This window comes from Macrotis lagotis, chromosome X, assembly GCF_037893015.1.
Source record: "Macrotis lagotis isolate mMagLag1 chromosome X, bilby.v1.9.chrom.fasta, whole genome shotgun sequence".
Classification (NCBI taxonomy): domain Eukaryota; kingdom Metazoa; phylum Chordata; class Mammalia; order Peramelemorphia; family Peramelidae; genus Macrotis; species Macrotis lagotis.
The window spans coordinates 409,951,908-409,976,342 of record NC_133666.1 but is presented as its reverse complement, the minus strand read 5'-3'; positions in this window follow the sequence as shown (position 1 = coordinate 409,976,342).

Sequence of the window (24,435 nt, the reverse complement as noted above, 5' to 3'; positions counted from 1 at the left end):
CCATTTAAAGTAACTGTAGACAACATTAAATACTTGGGACTCTTCCTCCCAAGACAAATCCAGGAACTGTATGAACACAATTATAAAGCACTTCTAAATAAATAATGTCAGATCTAAATAATTGTAAAAATTTCAATTGTTCATGGTTAAGTTGAGCTAACATCATAAAAATAACAATTCTACCCAAATTAAATTACTTATCTAGTGTTATACAAATCAAACTACCAAATAATTATTTTACCAAATTAGAAAAATAGTAACAAAATTCATTTGGAGCAACAAAAGGTCAAGAATAGCAAGGGAACTGTTGAGAAAACATGTAATGGAAGGTGCCCTAGCTCTACCAGATCTAAAACTACACTATAAAGCAGCAGTTATCAAAACTAACTGGTACTGGTTAAAAAATAGAGTAATGGATCAGTGAATTAGCATACATTCAAAAGAAACAGTAATAAATGCCCACAGTAATCTACTGTTCAACAAACCCAAAGACATCAGCTTCTAGGATTAGGGAATTACCTCAAATTTATTAGGTTGCAAGTCATTCCCCAATTGATAGATAATCAAAGGATATGAATAGACAGTTTTAAAATGAAAAAATTAAAGTATATATAATCATATGAGAATATGCTCAAAATTGTTATTTATTAGAGAAATGCAAATTGAAACAACTCTGAGATATCACCTCACAACTATCAGATTGATTAAGATGACAAAAAGGGAAAATGATCAATGTTGGAGAGGTAGTGGGAAGATTGGGATATTAATGCTTTGTTGGTGGAGTTATGAAGTGATTTAATCATTCTGGAGAACAATATGGAACTATTCCTGAAAAGCAATAAAACCATTCATACCATTTGACCCAGTAATTACAATTCTAGACCTATATCCAGAAGAAATCATAAAAATGGGAAAAAGTCCACCTATTCCAAAATATTCATAGCAACTCTTTTTTGTAGTGACAAAGATTTGGAAATTGAGAGGATGCCCATCAGTTGGGAAAATGGTTAAATAAGTTGTGGTCCATGAATATTGTGCAATATTATTATTCTATTAAGAAATCCAAAATGGCTGCCTCTAGTAAAGCATGGAATGAGTTACAACATCTGATGCTGAGGGAAGGGAGCAAAACCAAGAGAACAATGTGTACATTAACAACTATATTGTGGGATGATTAATACTGATGTATGCGACTACTCTCAGCAATTCAGACAACTAGGACAACCCTATTAGATCTACTATGGAAAATAACTATCCCATCCAGAGAAAGAAAAACAAAACAAAACAAAAAATTCTTCAGCATCTGATGAAAACCAATTCACTTTTTTTAAAAAAAAAATCTCTTGTGTATTTACTTCCCTTAATCCTAATTCCTCATAACAAAAATGACTAATCTGTAAACATGCTTAACAAAAATATAAGGAGGGGGGTGGGAAGGGAAGGTGGAAGGAAATTTTGTAACTTAAAAATATACATATGCATATAGATGAATGCTGAGAAACCTTCATTACATGTATTTGGAAAAATAAAAATATCAATAAAAACAAACTCACAGAAAAGAAATTTAGGGACACAATCCTAGACAGATAGATTGAATATTTCCATAGTGTTTTTTTTAACAAACTATCTTTAATCAATGCAGAAGCAATTGACAATTTACCTCAAGTTGAAGTCAATCAGTCCATAGCTGAAGTTCCAACTGAAGAAGAAATTTTAAACGCAATTAGACTCCTCTCAAGTGATAAAGCACCTGTTGCTGATCCTATTCCAGCTGAGATCTACAAGGTGGGGGTCCATAGCTCATTCAGAAACTGACAGATTTTCTAGGTTATATGAGATGAAGAGGTCCCCCCCCACAAGAATTCCAGGATTTCTCCTTTTTCTTTCTCTGTGAAGACAAAGGAAATAGATTGTCCTGTGATAATCAGAGGGGTATTTCCCTTTTGTGTCATTGCTGGTAAGATTCTTGCCAGATTCCTTCTCAACAGGCTGATCCTTCACCTAGAAGAAGGTCACCTCCTTGAAAGCCAGAAAGGGTCGAGGAACTGTCGATCTGGTGTTTCCTGACAGGAACAGAACAGAGGTCTATATCCAACATCTGAAGATCTGACCAAGGCCTTTGATATCATCAGTTGTGAGGGTTTATGGACAATTATGTCCACATTTGGTTGCCTGGAGAAGTTCATCAGTTTTGTACATTGATTTCATTTTAGCATTCATGCCAAGGTTTGGTTAGTGGATGATGTGCTCAAGATTTCCCAGTCACTGGGGTGGCTAGGTGGCACTGGCCCTGGAGTCAGGAGTACCTGAGTTCAAATCTGGCCTCAGACACTTAATAATTACCTAGCTGTGTGGCCTTAGGCAAGCCACTTAACTCCATTTGCCTTGCAAAATCCTAAAAAAAGATTTCCCAGTCACCAATGGAGTGAAACAAAGATGTGTCCTTGCTCCCATACTTTTTAGCATGATGTTTTCAGTCATGTTATCAAAGGATGAAGGTCAGCTACCACACTGATGGAAAATTCATCAATTTTAAAAGGCTACAAGCCAAGACCAAAGTGGAGTAAGTATTGGTGCAAGACCTTCTGTTTGATTATTTTATTTAGTCTTTGAAACTGAGATGCAGCAAAGTATGGATTGAATCTCTGCTGCTTGTGCTAATTTTGATATAATAATTAACACCAAGAAAACACAGGTGCTCCATCAGCCAGCACCACACCATCCATATGTGGAACCATCAATTACAGCAAATGGAGAAATTTTGAGTACTGTGGACAAGTTCATTTACCTTGGCAGTGTCCTTTCCAAGGAGGTATACATTGACAATGAGGTTGACACTCTCATTGTCAGAGCTGGCTCAGTATTTGGGAGACTGAGAAAGGAAGTTTGGGAGAGAAGAGGTAGAAGAAAACTGAAGGTCGACAGAGTTGTTGTGCTGCCCTCATTGTTATACACCTGTGAAACTTAGACCAGTGCCACATCAGGAAGTTGAATAGCTTCCACATTTAAATTGTCTTAGGAAGATTCTGAAGATCTTATGACAAGAGAAGCTTCCAGAAATGAAGTCCTTCCTCAAAATAAAGTGCTAAGTATTCCAATATTACTACAGAGAGTGCAACTACAATAGGCTGTATATGTAGTTAGAATGCTAGAAAAGATAATTTTAATGGATAACCCACACAGGGCAAGAACTCACAAGAGGGTCAGAAGAAGTAATACCAAGACACCCTGAAGATCTCATTGAAGAACATTATACTTGATTGTACAGCATGGAAGACACCAGCACAGGACCACCCACATGGCATGCCCTCATCAGTGAGGTTACTGAACTCTATGAGGAAGGCAGAATTGAAGCAGCTCAAAGGAAATGTGATATGTGTAAGTTTAGAGAACTCCCCCCCTCAGGTGTTCCCATGGACTATTTTTGTCCAACCTGTGGTAGAGCATTCCGAGGTGGTATTGGTTCAATCAGCCACAGTTGGACACACACTGTAATTTGTCTCAAATATAGGGATGTCATTTTGGTCTTTTTCAATAATGAAGGAGTAACAACATCATTGTAAGGATGATGAACAGTGAAAGACTTCGGTACTCTTATCAAATCAATGATCATAGGCAAACTCCAAAGAATGCATGATGTCCTTAAGGGACCAGTGTACAAGGTAACTGAATTAATTGTGCTAATGTCATGGAACTATTTCTTAGACCTTATTTAAAAAAAAAGATGCCTGAAAAAAATCAAAAGCTACTGATCCATATGTCTACTGTTCCATTCTTTGATTTATTTATATGCAAATTAAGAACATCTTTATTGAAGGCATTAATTAGAAACAATCAGGTTTTCACAAGTCATTTTAAGTTTTGGACCCTTTTCACAGTTGCCTGAAAGATGTAAAGACTACAAGAATTCTTTGGGTTTATTACTTATTTGAAAATATTTAAGTAGAAAAAAATGCTGTTTTTTTCCCCAGGCTCTTTTACAACAAGAGGTCTTCATTCATATATAGAATTTTCAGGAATTCTAGGAAGATGTAACCATTTAAATCAATCTGTTCAATGATCTTCTGATAATATTTATCAGGCAAGACAACACAGATTGATGTATTTGCCTGTGATGGAGAGTATATATTGCATAGTTCATTTCATAGATGAATTACCTATGGATAGTGTGGTCTTCATATATGTTCTTATTGTGAGAACATTGTGTCCATTATATTGAGTTGCATGACATTATAGAGCCTCTAACTTTATTAAGAATAGCAAAGTGATCACTTCTCTCTTATCTAATACTCTGTATTTCTCCCAGTATGAAGATGCTGCCACTGCTCTTGCTGTTTCTACTGCTCTATTTTGTTGCTAAAAACAATTTCTATTAGCATTTTAAGATTTAAAGTGTTTTATATCCATGATCTCATTTTAACTTTATAGCAAGTCTGTGAGATAAGCACCATAAGTATATTTTTGCTTGCTTGCTTTAATTAATTTCCGAAATGAGAATATTTTCACAACATAAAAAAGATGATTGGACATGAAACTGCAAATTTATTGTGTACAACTTACTTTTCCTTTTGAATAAATGATGTTATCTTGTAAATTTATTTTTTCTTTCTCCCCTTCTCCTCTCACCCTAGAGATCATTACCAGTAGACATAAATATATATGTATGTATGTATGTATAATTTATATATGTATGTATTATGTAAAACCATTCTATGCATACTTCTATTTGTCAGTTCTTTTTTCTGGGTGCAGGTAGTGTCTTTCTTCATGACTTTGTAGCTAATTTGGGTATTTACAATAGTCAAAATGCCTTATTTACTCAAAGAAGTCTTAAAATAATATTGCTGTTATCTCTACAAAGTTCTCTTGATTCTGCCCATTTTTCTTTTCATTATTTCATTATTTTATACAAATTTGTCCATTTTTTTAAAGATCATCTTATAGCAGTCATTTACCATATCAATCATAGTCATTCCTCAATTGATGGGCATCCTCATAATTTTCAGTTCTTTGGCACCACAAAGAGAGCTGCTATAGATATTTTTAGAACACATGCATTCCTTTTCTTTTTTCCCCTAATTATCCCTGGAAATAAAATAAGTAGTAGTATTGCTGGGTCAGAGAGCATATGAAGTTTAATAACTTTTTTAGTATAATTCCAAATTACTCTCTATATAGGTACATTTAGAAATGTTGATGTATGTATGTATGTATGTGTATTTATGTATGTAAATAATGCTTTACAAAGTGTATTGTACTTGATTCTTAAAACAATGCTACAAAAATAGATTCTATTATTAATCTCAATTTGTAGATGAGGAGTCTGAAATTGAGAGACAGTAAAAGACCTTCTAGTTAGTGAGATAACTCACTTAACTCCAAATTCTATCTGGGCATCTGTGTAGATGGATAGAGTACCAGCCCTGGATTCAGGAGGATCTGAGTCCAAATTCCTTCCCAATACAAATCATAACTCATCCTTGCCTACCCATCCTGTGAAGCTTTTGTTTATTTTTGTAAATTCAACTCAAGGATGTCCACTTCTATATCCTTTCTTAGTTTCTCCTGAAATTAAAATGGTACTAGTGGAATACTCTCAGATATGCTTTCATTCAATTTTATGATTTGATCAGCCCATCCTGTTATGCCATTAATTGATGGCATCCTTTACTCTTTTTTGGGGGGCGAGGTTGCAAGGCAGTGTGGTTAAGTGTCTTACCCAAGTCATACAATTAGGTAATTATTAAGTGTCTGAGATCAAATTTGAACTCAGGTCTTCCAGACTCCAGGGCCAGTGCTCTATCCAGTGTACCACCTAGCTGCCCCCTACTGTGTCACCTAGCTGTCCTGGCATCCTTTACTCTTGTTCTTTGGGAGTTCATATTAGTTACATGTTACAGTGTGCCTCCACGTTCTATGCATCTCTCCATTATCTTCTGTATGATCATCATTTTTAGTTCTTTGAAAAATATAGTATTCTACATCTCAATGACATATAACAATATAGGTAAAATATTTGTTTTGAAAAGATGGGTCTTTGCTTTTATGGAATCTTGCCACCAATAAAAGAGTTTCTGGAAACAATTTACCCTCCTTTTCTACTCTAGGCTCAGTTCATTGTTCATCTCTACTGGTCCAAATGTGTGTGCTGTTGGACAAACTATTGTCCATTTCCAATTTTACTTTTCAATCATTTGTTAAAATCTTTTTCTCTTACTCTTTTTTTTAAAAATGAATCCTGATTTTATTCATGACAAATCAATCTTCTGAAAACAAAAAGCTGATTCAGCTCTCATCAGCAAGACTTTTTCTTGACTACTCAGTATATAATCTATTTAATTCTATATGGTGCTATTTAATGTCCAAAGAGCCTAATGCCTATCAGCTTTTTCTTCAATACATTTTTTAAAATTTAAATTTATTTCATTCATTTCAATCACAAAACAAAAAATAATTATTACAAATTGACTTCTGATGATGTATCTCTTCTGCAGCTGGTTATTTAGGCTGGTCCTAGAGAAAACACACCATTGCTATGAATATACTGACAAGCGTCTCCATTTTTGTAGACATTTCCCGAGTTTATGCTCAACTCACCTTTTAAAAACTGAAGACTGCCTTAAAACTATGGTGAGGTACCTGTGTAGATCTTTATTGCTTTCTGAGACTGCATTGAATTCTCAAGGAGACCACAATCATCTGTCAGAAAACAAAACCCTGAGATTCACATTGCCTTTAGTTCATAACTACACACCTGTACAGGAAGCATTGCAGAGCATAAACATAATTTTTATAATTAGGTGGGAACAACTCAGTATTGAAAGGAAAATAAAATCACAACTTCCACAGGAAATTCCCAGTACACAGTCTCACAGTTGATTGCTTGCATTCACTGCTGTTGCTATTACCATTAATTTGGTATGGTAGATAAAGTTACCCATATCTAAAGCTTCTTTCCTTGCTTATAACATAGCATTGCTGTTGACCTTTGTCCTCTCTGATTGCCATCTAGCAATGCTAAGCTAATGAGCTAAGGAAGCCAATGATTAGATCCAGGAAGATGGAGGTAATGGTGGAAAATTGTCAACCTATCATAAACTATGATTGTGATATCATTGTAACCACGGAAATCAACATGAATTTTGTGAAGCACATCATCTTCTATAGCCTTGCAGATAAAAGGTGTATGATGTTATCATATTAGCTACATTATAAATATAATATTCCTTCCCATTAGGGAGAGAGTTGGTTTTTTTAAGGTTCATTGTCTTAAGGAAACTGTGTTAGAGGAACTAATATAATGCTCTTGGGAGGTTTCTAAATTTATCCCAATTGTGAACTTGCCCTATTTATCTAAATTCCTGGAACTCATTGTTGTCTGGTGCTGACCAATTTTTGACTCATATATCTCATTGCCCTTTTTTTTTTGTTAAACTTTAATCAAGCTTAAAGGCGGGACAGGCTTCCAAAACAATAATGATTATATTGTGGTGAATTTGCTTCAAGTCATAACTCTTGTTAGAGTGTCTCATAGCAATTTTCAGTTTAAGTACTTGGCTTTAATTTTTTTCTGACCTACACAGAATTATATTATTTTGTTCAGATCTCATTTTAAAACAAAATTTATTTTTCAAGGTAAAATTATTATACTGTTTCTCTCTTGCTTCTACAAATACATAATTGCATTCAATGACATCTTAGTTATATGCCATACTAATTTTGTTTTTGTTTAATGGATGAGACCTTAGGAAAATGCCTTATTGATACTCTACTAACTAAGGTGAATGCTGATACCTTTTCCAAACCTAGTGAAAAAATTTAAATCAATCTATCTATCTATCTATCTATCTATAGATATAGATAGATAGATATAGATATATATATATATAGATATACATATATTATTTTTTTAGGTTTTTTCAAGGCAAAAGGGGTTAAGTGGCTTGCCAAAGGCCACATAGCTAGTTAATTATTAAGTTTCTGAGACCAGACTTGAACCCAGGTACTCCTGACTCCAGGGCTGGTGCTTTAATCACTGTGCCACCTAGCCGACCCTACATATATTATTTTCAAAGCAATAATTGGAATGCTATTTTACTTTCAATATTGCCTCATCCCACATACTTAACTATCTAGGAGCCAGATGAGAGGTTTCATATCCCAAGAGTTTTAATGAAGGTAATATGTTTGGGTTCTCAGTAATTTGCTTAGTAAGGATTCTTGTACAAGTCGTTTGACTCTCTGGTCTGGGAAATTTATATTCTTATATTCTCTTGATTTATTTTTCTTATCTATAAAATAATGGGGTTGGGCAAAATGGAGCAGGATACCTCTAAAGTGATTAGATTATTTAAAAAAAAACTTTTACTTGTAACTTAAGGGGTCCCCAAATTGGTTTAGAATTTAGTAGCATTATTTTCTTATTTTAGCATTTGCTAAGACCTCCAAAAAAAGTCTCACTATGATACCTTATCTTGGCATGCATATAATCCTGCCTCCTTAAACATTATGCCAACAGAACATGAACTCCAACAGGTTGTAACAAATTGTGAACATAGACCAATAGTAAAATGTGCTTCTGTTTATTCAAGAACCACTTTAATTTAACTCAGAGAATCTCATTATACACTAGGCACAATGATGAACTGCCTCAGAAGGACTATGATAACACAATACACATTAGTGAAGGGTGTATACACATCTATGAAATCATGTACCTTTTAAATATTACTGTATTTTCTATAAATTTCCAATTATTTTTAAAGGCCATAATCTATTTTTATTTTGTTCATGTGAGAATTTTTCTCACGGTTATATGAAATGATGCTATAAATCTCTGTTTATTTTGGTTTATTTCTTTTTTTGTGTGGCCTCTGACATGAGTCAGGATCACATTCTTTCAAAATAAAAAATGTGTTGATGAATATGGTTTAGGAGTTTTTAGCGAACTCTTTGGTTAGCATAGATGGAGAAATGAAAGGGAATTCAGCTTTCTGTTTTAAACAATGCCTACTCATCTGAAAATATGCAGATTTTTGTATGTCAAGTAAAATGTATCATTGGATATTTAAAATAACTAATTGTGGCTGGCAAGAATGCATTCTTTTCTAAAATTCTAGATTATAAAATTTCTAAATTTATAAAATTTCAAAATTCAGAAACGAATGTGAAATGTTTATGTGAAAAGAAAGGAATGTTATTTGATGGAAGATGGAAGATGGAGGACCTGGGTCTATTTCACAAACTTGAATATGAAGATTTTAAAAATAAAGTTAATTTTGAGTAATATAAAATTAGATTAAATTTTGGTGTAATTCCACTGCTTTCACACCACTGGAAACATATTCTTTCTACTTTCCTTTCACAGAATTACACAATATTAAAATTAAAAGAGATCTTCCCATGTAGTCTTATTCATATTTGAAAAGCAATTATATTGGGACAGCTAGGTGATGCAGTGGATAGAGCACTGGCCCTGGAGTCAGGAGGAATTGAGTTCATATCTGACCTCTGACAATAATTATCTACCCATGTGACCTTGGACAAGCTACTTAATCCCATTGCCTTGCAAAAAAAAAAAGAAAATTAATTCTATCTACTATATATGCAACCCATTCCATAATTGGACACCTCTACATATTATAATATTTAGAGGTTAGTTTTATTGGTTAAATATGTGTGAATCTGTGCAAATATATATATATATATTTATAAATATATATATATATATATAGATGTACATGTGCATATACACATCAATATGCATCTGTGAACATCTATAATAAATGCTATATAATGCATATGTGTTTGTATACCCACATTAATATATGTATACATAGCCATATATGGTCCAAAGGGGTAAAAGTAGATCTATTCTTACTTGCTACTTCCAATGTATCCTCAATAGACAAATTCCAGGTCAACATCTCTTCTACTTTTTAACTCTGACCTTTGTCTCTGGCTTAGTTACTTAAAGTCCCTACATGAAGTAATAATCTTTTTTTCTCTGCCTATGGAATCATTCTTTTATTGAATTAATTATACATGTGCACCTTTACAGGTAGTTTCACACCTTGCAATTACATTCTAATTATGTCAGTTGTGGTAAAGGGGAATTCCCTATTACATTTTGATAATGCGTTATTTAAAAGGCCCTATATTTAAAAGTAGAATAATATAGTAGAAAGAGTCTCTCATGAAGCTTCTATTCCTGCATCCATCATTAACTATCTATGTGAGCTTGAGCAAAATACTTAACTGCTTTGAATTCACATTTTTTCACTGAAGCATGAGAACTGAACTAGATGAAATCCAAAGTACCCTGTACCTTAAAATTTCTGGATTGTAAAATTTTATATTTTTTAAAATAGAAAATTTTAAAATGTGTCACGCACATATACATATATATGTAAGATTAAATAAATTGTCTATGATTTTGCAATTACTAGAGGATTCAGGTTTCTTTTGACTCCAGGTTCAACACTCTACTCATATTATACAACTGACTAACTTTTAACTATTGCTTACTTGTTTGGTTGATTATTGTTCTACATTCTTTTTTTTAATTTTTTTTTGTTCTACATTCTTAATGAAGACCAAAATGACATCACTATGATGGAATCAAGGCACAATGTGTCTGACTGATTGATCAGACCAATATGAGCTTAGAAGGCTCTATCACAGATCAGGCACATATAGTACACATGAACATTTGGAATGGAGATGTCACTAAATTTGTGCATCTCACAGTTTTATTTTTAGTTACTGAAATTCTGCTTTGTTCATAGAGCATAATACCTTCTTTGATTAGGGTATGCCATGTTGGGCATTCCTTACTCATGTAATTGATTCCAAAGTCTTTAGAGAACTTGAGAGTGTCCTTGTATTGCTTCTTATTTCCTTGTGAAAATTTGCCCTATGTGAATTCTCCACAAAATAGTCTTTTTGACAATTGTATATTTGACATTTGTGTACTATGTTCAGCTATTGCACTTATGGTCTTTGCAGTAGAGTTTGAATGGTTGGCAGTTTAGTTTAAAAGAGAACCACAGTTTTTTGATAACTTCTCTTGCCAGGTGATCCTCAGAATCTTCCTGAAAGTTTCCTTGCTAGTAAACTGTCCAAAAAGGAGATCAGCACAATAGCTCTAAATCTTCAGTTTGGTAGGCAGACTTTCTCTCCCACACTTTCTTTTGGAGCCTCCCAAACACTGAGGTATCTCTGGAAATGCATGTATTAACTCATCATCTATGCATATATTGCTAGAAAGTATGTTGGCAAGATAGATAAGTGGAGTTATCTTCAGTATTCAAAATTTCTCCATTCGTAGTAAATAATGTTTTCACATAAGGATAATTTGGTGCTAGCTGGTGGAGAACTTCTGTTTTTTTGATGTTCACTGTTAGGCCAAAATAAACTTGAACAGCAGAGAATCAATCTATACATTGTTGCATCTTGGCCTCATAGGCTTCATGGAGTGCACAATTGTCTGTGAACAATCACATACCAACTCTCCCTTCATTTTAATCTTGGTCTGTAACTTTTCCAGTTTAATAATTTCCCATCAATGTGATAACTGACCATGATGCTGTTTTTAAACTTCAATGCAACACTATTGAAAATATCAAGATAAAATGCATGGAAGCACAAAACACAGCCTTGCTTCATGCCATTAAAATTGATATTGGGAAAGTGAGAGAGAGAGCATAATCCATTATCCAGAATCTAGATAATAATGCTGTTATGAAATTAATATAACAATATGGATGAATTTCTCCAGATTTCCAAAGTTTGCCATAATTTCCCACAAATCCTTGCAACTGACAGTTTCAAAGGTTTTAGATTGAAAAACCCTGTGCATAGACCTCTGTTCTGCTCCTGACATTTTTCCTGGAGTTGTTAGGCAACAAACAATATATCAAGCATTTCTTGACTCCTTCTGAAGTGGCCCTGACGAAAGATCAGCCTAATAAGAATTCTGGCAAGATTCTATCAATGACAGAGAGACAGAGAGAGAGAGACAGACAGAGAGAGAGAGAGAGAGAGAGAGAGAGAGAGAGAGAGAGAGAGAGAGAGAGAGAGAGATTGGGATTATCTATTTCCTTTAGCTTTATAAAGATCGATACATCTTTGAATGTCTGAGGGTTAGCATCCTCTTTCCATACAACTGAGAAAATTTCCAATTAGCTATTTAAAAATTTTATTTATTTAAGGCAACGGGGTTAAGGTCACATAGCTAAGCAAATTATTAAGTGTCTGACTTCAAGGCTGGGACTCTATCCACTGTGACATCTAGCTGCCCCTCAATTAGCTTTTGAATGAGTAGTAGACCGTCTGACTTCTAAATTTCAGTTTGAATAGAATCAGTACCATACTCTTTGCCACATGGGAAGAATTGAATGACATTAGAAATCTCCTTTTTAGTTAAAGTTCGATTAGAGAGGGACCGACTTCAACATCAGGTATGGTCAATGGCTTCAGCAATGATTGAAGATGGTTTGTTGAGAACACTTGGAAGTGTTCAACTGACAAGACAAAGGTCAAAATGATTGGAAATGACTCAGTATGACTGAATCTTAGAGAGAGTGAAGGGTATAATGTGGTAAAAGGAAGGTTAGGAAGGATCAAGTTGAAAAGAATTTTAAATGCTAAAAAAGAGGTGTATATTTGATCTTAAAGTAAATAGTTATTGGAGTTGAGAGAGCAGGAGGGTAATATGGTCAGATCTACATTTTAATAAAATGTGGAGCATGGATTAGAGTGTGAAAATACTCAAATCAGGAGCACAAATAGATTTTATAATTGTCAAGAGATAAGAGACTGAATTATTATGGTGAAGTGTTGTGTAGAGAGAAGAGAATTTAAGTGAGAAATATTAGAGATCTGACAAATGAATGAAGATGTGGGAGGATAGGGGAGAAAATAGGAGGAGATAAAAATGACACTAAAGCTGGGTCAGTCAGGCAATCAACAAGTATTTATTAAGTATTTAAACTGTTTTCTAGACAATACTCTAAATATGTACTTGGGATACAAAGAGAAATCACTGTTACTTTGGATGGAGTTCATGTTTTAATTGGGGAGAGTACATGCATATACAAGATATATACAAATATTAAGGGAGGTGCTCTCAGAAGGATTGTATTCTTAGAGATTGGAGAGGGTGATTGGGACAATCATCTTGTAGAAGGTAGGATTGAAGTTTAGTCTTGAAGGAAGCCAGGGACAAAGATAAAGTGGAGGTGGAGGTGAGGAGAAAGTACATTTCAGACATGGGAAGACAGCCAGTGATAAGTCAAGGTATGGAGTATAATGTATGAAGAACAGCAAGGAGGTCAATGTAGATGGATCATAGAATATAATGTTTTTCCTTCATTTTCAAAGAAGACCAGGACATCAGGGAGGTAATGCCATGACAAGCATGTGAATTAAATTTGAGTGAGGTGCTGTGCTAAGTCACTAGATTCACTTTCTCCTCCAGAGTCATCTGGGTACAGTAGTGATCAAATATAAATCAGGACAACTGGATATGGCCCTGGATGCCTCAGAGTTAAGTGATTTGCCCAAGTTCACACAGCTATTAAGAGTCAAGTGTCTAAGGCTGAATTTGAACTCAGGTCCTTCTGATACCAAGGTCAGTGCTCCATCCACTGCTCCACCTAGCTTCCCTTCTTTGAGTATAAGGAGAGGAATGTAAGAAGAATAGAAAAGTAATGAGGAGTCAGATAAAGACTAATAAGTAGGGGGCAGAGCCAATATGGCCACATGAAGGGATCCAGTCTTAGGAGCTCTCTGATAAAAACTCATAAACTAAGGACTCTAACTAAACTTTCGAGAGACAGAACCCACAAAGGAACCCAGTGAGGCAGTTCCCCTACTCAAGGTAACCTGGAAAAGAGCAGAAAGGCTCTGCTCCCTGGTGTTGGAGGGACAGCCCACCAGAGGGGTGGCCCACCAGAGCCAAAGAACTTCAGCCTCCAGGAGGCAGCCCCAGGGCGCTGGGAGCTGCGGCTCACAGCAGTGGGGGAGTCTCCTGAGCTGCACCCAGGGGAGCACCGGCACAAAGTGGGGAAACAGCAGGGGACCTCTGCCAGAGCGAGCACATGGAGCCCAGCCCTCAGGGCACACAGCCAGCAGCTTGGTCTTTCAGCAGCCCAAATCCAGGAAAGAGAAGCAGGCAGAGCCAGTATGCAGGAGCCCCCAGGGCATGAGCCCATTGAGCTGAGGGAGGGGAGTGAAGAGAGAGAGAGACTGCTGAGCTCTGTCCTCTGTCCCTGGAACAGGACTCTGGGGCTCTGACCACATTCAGATCCTGATCGCAGTCTAGGCCCCCCCATAGAACAGAGCCCCCCCACCTCGGCCCCGTGGCAGAGGGGGGCGCTTATGTTCATTCACAAACCAGGAGGGAGGACAGAGCCTCACACACTGAGACCCTTGTGGGAGTGTCCCAAAAGCTCAGGAAGCACCCCAAAAAACAGGCTTAGGCTGGGAAAATGAACAAGCAAAGAAATAAGAGGAACACCATTGAGAAATATTTTGCAAATGAGCCCAAGAAGGATCAAAATACTCAGTCTGAAGATGAGGAAGCACAAGCTCCTACATCTAAAGACTCCAAGAAAAACAGAAATTGGGCTCAGGCTATGACAGAGCTCAAAAAAGACTTTGAAAATCAAATGAGGGAGTTGGAAGAAAAACTGGGAAAAGAAAGGAGAGAGATGCAGGAAAAACATGAAAATGAAGTCATCAGCTTAGTCAAGGAAATCCAAAAAAATGCTGAAGAAAATAGCATGCTAAAAACCAGCTTAGGTCAAATGGATAAAACAGTAAAAAAAGTTATTGAGGAGAAGAATGCTTTAAAAAGCAAAATTGGCCAGATGGAAAAAGAGATAAGAAAACTCTCTGAGGAGAATAAATCCTTCAGACAAAGAATACAATTCAGGGAGATTGATGAATTTACCAGAAATCAGGAATCAATACTTCAAAACCAAAAAAATGAAAAATTAGAAGAAAATGTGAAATATCTCATTGAAAAAACAACTGATATGGAAAACAGAGTTAGGAAAGATAATTTGAAAATTATTGGAATACCTGAAAGTCATGATCAGGAAAAGAGCCTTGACATCATTTTCAAAGAATTACTACAGGAAAATTGCCCTGATATTCTAGAAGCAGAGGGCAAAATAGAAATGGAGAGAATCCACTGATCCCCCCAAGAAAGAGATCCCAAAAAACCAACCCCTAGGAATATTATAGCCAAGTTCCAGAACTCCCAAGTCAAAGAGAAAATATTATAAGCAGCCAGAAGGACACAGTTCAAATATCGTGGAGCTGCTGTCAGGATCACACAGGACTTAACAGCAGCTACATTGGAAGCTGGTAGGGCTTGGAATACAATATACAGGAAGGCAAAAGAGCTTAGAATGCAGCCAAGAATGAACTACCCAGCAAGGCTGAATGTCCTCTTCCAGGGAAAAAGATGGACTTTCAATGAACCAGGGGAATTTCAAAGGTTCCTTTTGGAATGGCCAGAGCTGAACAGAAGGTTTGATCTTCAGAGATACAGGACTCAGGTGAAGCATGGAGATTGGAGGAGAGGGGGGAAATATGAGGGACTTAATGAGGATGAACAGCATGTATAGAAAAATGATACTGATAATATTCATATGAACCATCTCAGTTAATAGAGCAGGTAGAGGGAGCTTTTATAGTTGAAGCACAGGAGAAAGCTGAATTTGAAGATAAAATATGGTGTAAAAATGGAGTCAATAGGAAAAAAAAGGGAAATGGAAAGGGAGAAAGAAAAAGGAGAGGGGGAATAGGCCAAGATATTTCACATAATAAGATTTTTTTTATTACAATGAGCTAGTGCAATGATATGGAAGGGAGGAGGCAAGGGGGAATGAGGGAACCTTTGCTCTCATCAGAGATGGCTAGGAGAGGAAACAGCAAATATACTCAATGGGGTATAGACATCTGGAGTAAGAAGTGGGGGGAGTAGGGGGAAGGAGTGGGGATGTGAATAAAGGAGGAGAGGATGGGACCATGGGGGGGACAGTGTTCAGATATAACACATTTTTTTTTACTTCTTGCAAGGGGCTGGGATTGGAAGGCCTGCCCAGGACCATAGGGCCAGGTGTATTCTGGGCCTAAGGGGTGGTATGGGGGCTCAGGGCTTCTTGGCCCCGGGACCAGGGATCTGTCTGCTGTGCCACTCAGCAACCCTACAGCAGAGTCAGAGTGAAAGGAGAGAGAAAATATAGTACACGGTAGTGGAGAAATAAGAAAGGAGGGAGTTGCGATCAGCAATGGCAATGTTGGAAAAATATGGAAGTAACTTTTGTGATGGACTTATCATAAAGAATGTGATCCATTCACGACAGAATTGATGGTATTGGAACAAAGACTGAAGCACATTTTTTGTTATTATTATTTGGGGGAGGGTGCAGGGCAGGTGGGGCTGGGTGGCCTGCCTGGAGCCACATAGCAGAATGATCTTTGGGTGTCTGAGGCTGGATTCTGACCCAGGTGCTCCTGGCTCAAGGGCCAATGCTCTGCCTGCCACCCAGCCACCCCTACTATTATTACTATTTTATTTTATTTTGGGTCTTTTTTTTTTTCTTTCTTCTTTTTGGTTTTTGCAGGGCAGTGGTGATCGGGTGGCTTGCATGTCACATGGCTGGGTGATTATTGGGTTTATGAGGCTGGATATGGACTCGGGTGCTCTTGGCTCCAGGCCTGGTGCTTTGTCCATTGAGCCACCTGGCCATACCCACAATTATTACTATTATTTTTTTTAATTTTAATTTTTTTCTCTCCCCTTTACTTTTTCACCCAAGCAAGTTTATCTATATTCATGGAGGGAGGGGTATTTTGTTTACTTGTAAACAAGTATATTTTATTAATGTAAAAAACCCATTTGTACGAAATGAGAATAAAAAAATTAGAAAATTAAAAAAAAGACTAATTAGTAGTCAATAAGCTTTTATTAAGTATTTACCATGTATCAGGCACTGTGATGAATAGTAGGGATTCTAAATAAAAAGGCAAAAAACAGTCTCTGTTCTTAAGAAGCTTATAACAAGTGGGGCAACAACAGACAAATAAACCATCTTGGTAGACTCACTAACCAGGTTGATGGTAGTTGACAGGTTTCAATCCTATTGGTCATTTGGGGGAATTCTTATCCCAATCATAGGAAGACTTCTTCTGTGGATAAAAGCATTTTGTTCCAAAGACTCTGAAGGCAACTGAAGCAAGGGTTGAGAAGTGCCAAGTCTGGAGCCAAGAGGACTCATCTTCCTAGCTCAACTTTTGATTCACACACTTCCTACCTATATTGACTCTGGGCAAGTCACTTAACTCTGTTTAACTCCTTTTTCTCACCTTCTTAATGAGATGAAGAAGAAAATGGCAAACCATTCCAGTATCTTAGCCAAGGAAACCCCAAATAGAGTCACAAGAGTTGGATAGGATTGAAATAACTGAACAACAGTAGTAAAGTTTATAGCCTTATTGACTGATAATGACTGACTAAATTGAAAAATACCCAGCACAGAATCTTCTGATATACCCATGGTTAGTGGGTGGGTTATCAGTGACAATCTAGCAAAGTAGACTAAGAAAGATGAGTCAGACCTGGTAGGAAGAAAACCATGGATGTACATTGTCATAAAAATCTAGTGAGGAGAGATTGTTCAAGAGAGGATGAGAAAGGGTTTTTAGATTTGCCAAACAATCATTGATAATACCTGAAAGAGTCAATTGAAATGATGAAGTCAATAGCCAGACTGAAAGTTTAAAAGAGAGTAAGAGAAAAGAATATAGAAGTATCTAACATTTATTGAGTTCCTTTTTGGACATGTGTTTGAGATGTTTTGAGATGTCCAGTTCAAATTGTCAGGCATTTGCCTCTACAAAATGGGGCCAGAGTTTAAAGAGAAATTCTAATTATTGAATCAGAATTATTAAATTCAAATTATTAAATTATTTTGCATGAACAATAAATGTATATGAATGCTCCAGGAAACATATTTTTTTCCAACAAATATTAATCAATTATAATTAGTTTTAAGTGTTTTTTACATGTATAAGGAGAGATGCAGTCATATAAGAGGGTTCTTGCCCTCAAGAAAATGAAGTAAGTTCAGTTTTTTAAATTAATTTTTTGTAAATTCTTTGTGAGTATTATTTTTCTGTTCTCTCATTCAGGCTTTAGTTTGAAGTTGGATTCCTTTGAATAATAACTCCTTCCCCTTATGTCCCAACACGCACATCTTGTTTTAATAGAGTACCTACAGCAAGGGAAGCTAACAGATGTGTGTGCTGTGCTGCGTTTTCATATTGTAATTTCCCTCTGTTGAAAAAAATCAGTTGTGTCACTAAGGGGCCCAGGGGGATTTCCTGATTGGCAGGGTCTTTGAAGTTGAAGAGTGTCTTAGGACAGAGGTTTTTTAATTGCAAAATTTCTCTAACATTTAGGGAAATAACATCTTTGGAATGTATATCTTTGAAAGGTTCATTCACTAGTGAGAGAATGAATATCCAAGTATGGCTCTATAGCATTAATTGTTTTATAAAATATCTATTTCTTTTTATTAATGAAGAGACAAATGTTTTCCTAAATTTCATTTAGTCAATTCCCTATGTTAAACCTCATCACTTATTATTTTAAATTAAAAATTTCATTCCCAACAAAAAAGCCATCTGAGACAGACTTTTATAATAAAAATGTAAATTTCCAGTAAATAAGATATTCTATGTTTAATCCTTTGCTGATAAAATATTGGTGGCAGACTATTCCCTTTGTGAGAGGCACTGAAAATCCTTAATAATGCTTATTTTGGTCATATACATAATAGTCCAAAGGAAAGTAGAGATTCTCCCCCTCTACCCACTCCATATCGCCTGTCACTGTTCTACTTTTTGAAATAATTGGCTACCTACTTTATGTTTGAATTATGTGACCTTTATATAATGTGAGGACTTGCACTCGTTGACTATTCTAATAGCTGACAGGAGGTGGGAAAACCAGTCACTTGATAGTGGGGGGGGGAGGGAAATAATATAGAGGAATAGTAATATCAAAGCTTGTTTAAATAGGCTAATTGTCACAAATTTCTCATCAACATTTCCATTAGGGTTTGGAAAACCATCTTTCTGGGTTTCATTCTAGCAAAAGTAAATGCATCAAAGATAGGTAAATGTTTAGGAGTTATCTTTTAGCAATGAACTAGGAGTATAGGAGGCCACATTACTAGGCTCTATGTGGGAAATTATAAGTAAACAATATTTTTGAAATGGAAGCAAGCATTATTGAACAATAGCTCTATTGCTCAGAATGAATAAAACACCAGAAGGAAATCAATGCCTGGATAAACTAGCCTAATTTGATCTGTATGATTATCCCCCCTTTTGGAATTATATTTTATATTTCACGGATCTATGAATTTATAGGTCTTGTCTGTCTCTTCCACTTATGAACCACAATCTACAGCTTTTGAAAATTATGTGACCAATTTAGTGATAATAAAAAGAATGAATGATGGTGGTGATATTGACCTTTGTTGAAAATTACATAGGACTTTAAGACTTATCATTTATCATATTATTTATATAAGTGCTTATATTATAGCATATGAGCCATATTGCTACACTGTGAAAAAGTATTAAAATGATTATTATCATTTCATAGATGAGGAAACTGAGGTTCAGAGAAATTAAGAAACTGTCCATGATTGCACAAATAGTAGGAATTTGTTGTTGTTGCTGTTCAGTCATTTCAATCATATCTGATATTTTGTGACCCCATTTGTAGTTTTCTTGACCTTCTTCAGCTCACTTTACAGAGGTGGAAACTGAAGTAAACATAGTTAAAAGACTTACTTAGGGTCACACATCTAATAAGTGTCTGAGGCCAGATTTGAAATCAGGATAATGAGTCTTATTGACTCTAGACCTGGGACTCTACCCACTGTAGCAATGGTGTCAAGATTTAAATCTAGGTTCCCTGATCATGTCCTAATCATTAGCAATTCCTCCTGGAATTCTGCTAATAATTCTGATAATAAATCAGGGGCACACAATGCCAACTTCATGCATTCAGGAATTCCCTCACAAACCTATGCTGCCCATTTGGTCTTTTGTCTTGCGGTTAGTGTCATTACCATCTCTCAAGTTAGCTTCTTTTGAAATCACTGCTATCCTTGCATTTCCATGCCTGTCTAAAGACCAGTAATGTTTTCCTACATTGTAGTAGAAGATAGAAAGCAAGAAGACAGGATGCAAGTGAAGCAGGTTGCAAGTTTGGAGGATAATACCAACTTCTATCCATCATGTAATGGTATCCAGATAGATATTCTCTTAGTGAAAAAGGATAATCACTTAGTTTTTTCAAGTATTCTTTTATTCTCATATTGGAGTAAGGGCCAGGACAAGTTGCAATATTTCAAATTAATATTTCAAATGAGTTTAATGAGGCAGCCTTCTCTTTTTAAAAAAATATATTTATTTATTTTCATCCATATGAATATGTATATTTTTAAGTTACAAAATTTCCTTTCACCCTCCATCCCCTCAGCAGCAAACAGTCAGGTTAGCAATGCACATACATATTTTGATAAACATGTTTACAGGCTAGAAATTTAGAGTATGAGTAATTAGGATTAAGGGAAAGAGATATACAAGAGCTAATTTTTTTATTAAGTGTTCATTAGATTCTGAAGGGTTTTGTGTGTGTGTGTGTTTGTGTTTGTGTGTGTGTGTGTGTGTGTGTGTGTGTGATTTGTTTTATTTTGTTTTTCTTCCTCTGGATGGGATAATGTTAGTCCATAGCCAGTCTAATACATTTGTCCTAGCTCTCTAAACTGCTGAGAAGAGCTGCTTCCATCAAGGTTGTTCATCTCACAATGTTGTTGATGTGTATGTTATTCTCTTGGTTCTGTTCCCTTCACTCAGCATCAGATCCCATAAGTCATTCCATACTTCTTTAGAGTCTGAGCATTTATAGAACAGTAGTATTCATAGTAGTCATTCCCCAACTGATGGCCATCTCCTCAATTTCCAATTCTTTGCCGCTACAAAAAGTTGCTATGAATAATTTGGAACATGTAGGACTTTTCCCTTTTTATAATTTCTTCTGGATATAGAGGTAGACTTCTCATTCAAAACACAAAATAAAAGTGGAATCTTCTTTAAAAAATCCTCAATATTTAATGAGAATAACATTCTGGCTAGGCTTACCTTTTACAAATATTTACTTGAGGCAAAATCGTAAGGAAAATTTTTTTTGTCAAAATTGAAATACTCTCAATTTCTGACATAAATCAATGACAGTTTCTCAGAGGGGTATGCAAGTTTGTGCCTAGAATGTGTTACTTTGCATAGAAATCTGAAAGAAGCCTTCTTCACACATTCTTTGTTGCATTCAGCTGAAGTTTAAATATCATCACAATCTAATGCATCCTAGTTATTTCTTGTTTTATAAGATTATTCTAAATTAAAAAAGGGAATATAAAATTAAAACATACTTTAACTCACAAAATCTTTAGGGTCAGGATAAATTCATTTTTTATTCTCTCCACAACTTTTTTCAGTTGGGACTAAATAGTTTTAACACATTTCAGTTTTTAAAATCTAGCAGAAGAATCTATTAAATCCCAGGTAAAAAATAACTATGGGGTCTTTATTTAGACTTTTGAATAATATGCCTAAAAAGTTACTTTCCTTTGTAATAAACACAAAACATCAAAAGAAAAAGAGCACAATACTTTCCAGTGAAAAATTATCTAAGGACTAAAATGTTTACTATTAAACACTGGAGTTAAAAATGTTCAATCCCCTTAATTTAAGGAACTGTTGTTCAGTATTGTCCATTTCTTCATGACTTCACTTGATGTTTTCTTGCATAAATACTAGCTCATTTTATGAATGAGGGATCTAGCCAAATAAGGTTAAGTGACTTTCCCAGGGATACAGAGTCAGATTTGAACTCAGAAAGATGAGTCTTGCTGACTCCAGACCTGGCACTCTTTCCACTGTTCCACTTAGTTACTGGACTTAAGAACTATATAACAGTATAAGTCATTGATTTGCTTTCCTTTCTGTAGATGTATAGAAACTACTTGAGGGCATGTACTTATTTTTCACTAGTATGAAGTCTTGCACAAAGAAATCATTTAATTAAATATTTGTTGAATTGATTTCAACATATTATTAAATTTCATTTTTTTGAATAACCTTTTCTATAGAAAATCAATTCCTCCTGCTCCCAGAAAAGAATCATGATTCTTCTTGAGAAGTTATAGATACAAAAATAAAAGCAAAACCCCACATATTTCCTCTTGTGTAGTTGGGATAATTTGAAACTAACATGTAAGAATTTTGAGTATTTGTCTTTACTCCTCTGAAGTTTCTTATTGTTCTGAATGATGTTGGAATTTCTTAAGGGTCTTCCATAGAACTTAAATAGAAAGTCATGTAGTTTTTTGTTGTGATTAAAAAATGCTATTATCATATCCTGTTCTCCAGTTTATAGAAGTTTTTTTAAGCAACTAGATCTAGAGGAAATATATTTAATGAGGTAGGTAAAAACATTTACCTCGAACAATCCACAGTGAGTTCTTGTCCAGTTTCCCTTCCTGTCTCACATTTCAGCTTTCACATCCTCTTGCTGACTTCATTTTCAGGCTAGAAGCAAAAGGTGAAAACAAGGTGTGAAATACCATCTACCACTTTCTGGAAGTCCTATTATTCCTAGGTTTCATTTATTCTGTATAGCACTAAGGGTAAAACCCACATCCAGCTAAACGTTGATTCTTTCTTTCAGTCTCCTAGCAACATTTTAGTCTCTAATGCTACTCCCTAGGTGAAATACAAGTTTTGGTAAAGTTAATTTGAGGTTCTATTTGACACACTATCTACTTAAAAATGTCCTATGCTAAGGGTATAGATTACCTATCTATAATCTTGAATTTTATTCCTAGCAAATAAGCAAGGAAATAAATTAAAAAAGCAATTTTCCAGCATCTTTGAAAGACTATAGGCTTAGGCAATAATGAACAAAACTTAAAAAAAAGTTCTGCTAGATTAATCTAATCTCCTTTGATGAAAATGTGATAAATCTGCCTGGTAAATGGAGGCATCAGGAAAGAGATGAGGTCTCTTGAGTCTGTCTTTCATGCCACACTTCAATAAACAGAACAGCAGTTCTAAAATTCTTCTTCCCTATAAAGGCAATTCTGGAGAGGACCAGGGAGAAGAATAAGAAAAATATAGAGACAGAGGAAGAAAGAGACCAAGAGAGAGAGGTAGAAATATAGGGAGAGGAAGAGAGGAAGACAGAGACTCATAGAAAAAGAGAAATAGGGTGGGGAGAGACAGAGACTGAAAAAAACAGAGGAGAGAGAAACAGCCAAAGAAAAGGAGGAGAAAGAGAAGGAGAAAGAAGGGAGAGAGAAAGATAGACAGAGACAGAGAGCAGTGAGAAAGGAGGGACAGAGATGGCGGAAATGAAGGAACAGAGATGTAGAGATAGAGAAAATATAGGGACAGACAGAAGACAGAAAGAGCCAGAGACTGACACAAAATTATAGACACAGAAAGCTATCATATTTCCATGTTATTCAGAGCACAATTCAACAATTCAGTGAATGCTTGTTAAGTGATTGCTCTGAAGAACAATGGAATAAATAGTCTAAGCTCCATGTGATTTCTTTTGATTTGAGTGAAAGAAACATTTATTTAGTTACTTGCTATGTGTAAAATACCAGGGATATAAGTAATATAAATAAAAAATAAGCTACTCTCTGCTCTTATAAGGCTCCTATTCTAATGGGAAGTCAGCACAATTAGGATTTAGCATTAAAGCAGGATAAGGGAATTACCACAGAGGTATTACACATATACCTCTCAAATATATGAAAAATTAGACTTTTTTCTGTTATTCTCTAGCATATTTTAGCTTGTGGTAAAGAAAAACCCCACTCACAATTAGAACTATCCAGAAATGGAATAGAATCCCTCTTGAGTTAGAGGCTTATCCCAAATTGAAAGTCTTTGAACTCTCATTGAATATGTTGTAGAAGGAATTCTTTTTCATTGATAGGATTAAGGTCATTTACAACACTGAAATTCTGTGATACTGTGATACTTAGAGGTCTTCTGTGATCAACAAGCCTTATGATCATTAAGTATTTCATCAGGTCTTTGCAATTTTAAATTTTCTTCTTTCTTTATTTTGTCAGTTTTATAAGGAGGTTGAAATGACATGCATCTCTCTTATGCATTAAATATGTATAATTGTAAAATAAAAAACTTTCTGTTCATCATATCTGTCTATTAGACTCTCAGCTCCAAAAGTAAAAAGACTGTATCTTATTAAGCCCATACAAAGAGTCTTCCTCATTTTATTCAATGTCCAGCTATATCTCTGTCAGAGAT